The 1,816-nt window shown below is 38.7% G+C and overlaps 1 non-coding gene across 1 annotated transcript; it reads right to left on the reverse strand.

The window, feature by feature from the left end:
* TRNAD-GUC (transfer RNA aspartic acid (anticodon GUC)) lies at nucleotides 1-72 on the reverse strand. Its single transcript has one exon. It is a non-coding gene; the product is annotated as a tRNA-Asp (tRNA).
* Nucleotides 73-1,816: the final 1,744 nt, after the last annotated feature.

The raw sequence follows: 1,816 nt of genomic DNA on the forward strand, positions 1-1,816 counted from the left end.
CTCCCCGGCGGGGAATCGAACCCCGGTCTCCCGCGTGACAGGCGGGGATACTAACCACTATACTACCGAGGAACGAAACTTTCTGGTCCTTACAAAGGTATTTCTTGTTCATCTGTATTAAATAGACCCACCTACAGTTTCTTTTTCATAATGATTAATGTACTGTACATGGGATACATACTCTAGATTATGCATTCACTACTGTAAGTTTCATATTACCTGTGATTTCCATATGATAGCATCTGCGTGTCTGCATTATACTTGAGCATAGAGCATGCGGAGTTGAAAGTTGCAAATTCACTCATCAGATGGCAGAGATGTTTCACTCTGTGCTGGCATCTGTTGGAAGATTGGGATATTAGAATGGAGCATATTACTGCGTCATGAATCAGTTGTGAGAGTTTTCCTAATTTAACCGTTTAATTACACAGGGTGATTCAAAAGTATCCTGATATTTTAATCAAAAAGCATTTTATTGACAAAATTGACAGTACTGCTGAAAAGTACTCTAGAATAGAAGACAAACACATCACATTTCAATGTGTTGGTTCTGTAAGTCTAGGCTTTAGTCACTCTTGCGTAGACCGAAGCACATGTTCTAACATAGCTGGCGTGTTCTTCCCTGCTGCTGCAGCTATTCCCTGTGCCAGTTGCTTTATAATGTTGATCTTTACTTGGTACACCCTAGACAAAAAAAAAAAAAGTCTAGGGGAGTCAGGTCTGAGAGGGAGCCACCCAAAGCCTTGGTGTGCTACACGGCCGATCCACCTACTGGGGAAGGTGTCAGTGAGGTAGTCCAGAACGATTCTGGCGAAATGGGGTGGTGCACAGGGCCGGATTAAGACGAAATTGGGCATGATGCTTGAAATCTTCGGTGAACAATAAACACAACGACGTTATAGTTGCGTCACAGAGCAAAGAATAATAGTAACTGTATAATAAGTAACGCTGTGTCTAGGCGTCCGAAATTGGGGCTCCAAATTTCATTCTAAGATTTATTTCCAGGTTAATATAGCAAAAGACAACTGTTCAGCTTTCGGAAAATTCTCGTCTGTTTTCATCTGGGCCTATTTCAGGAATGGGCCTAATGCTGCAGCATCAATAAGCACCCACCTTAAAGCCCAATGTCACCTGTAGGTGACAGCTTTTTAATATTTTTTTATTATTGTATGCTGTGGCCGGGCATATATTTTTTCTATGTCAAACTGTTCATTCACTTTTTCTCAACTGAATTGTTGCAGTTTTGAATTAAGGGACATCTTGTGGTACTTTCTGGAACTAATGAAGTAAAGATGGATGAAACATCACCTGATCCTGAAAAAGGACATTCAAAAACATCAAAATGGTAAGATGATTAGATGTTTATTACTTTTCCTCACTCTTAAAGGTTTAAAGTTTATGTCTGGTAAATATCAATTTTCTTCCTGAACAATACGTTGGTGTAATTGTTGAATAAATTTGTAGCATCACCTGTAGGTGACATTGGGCTTTGGAAGTCATAAATGAAAATAAACACAAAGAAAATGCTTTCCTCATCAATAATAATGATAAATCTTGGGGGAAAAACAATGTTATAGTATCTTATTCTGATATACACAGTAATGCTGTGGTATGTGTATTACAGTCTAGTACTAATAAAAAATAATACAAATTTTCGAACTTGGAATCTACTATCATTTCAGGTTGAATTTGGACAGGGGCGGCGCCAGAAATATTCGACCGGGTGGGCAGAAGCTCCTTATTGATAGATTAGGGTGGGCAGTATAAATGTAAGACCATATATAGGCTATATAGTATATATGTGTATGTAAGACTT

The sequence above is a fragment of the Lepisma saccharinum genome, chromosome 23, assembly GCF_977018435.1.
Source record: "Lepisma saccharinum chromosome 23, izLepSacc3.1, whole genome shotgun sequence".
Classification (NCBI taxonomy): Eukaryota; Metazoa; Arthropoda; class Insecta; order Zygentoma; family Lepismatidae; genus Lepisma; species Lepisma saccharinum.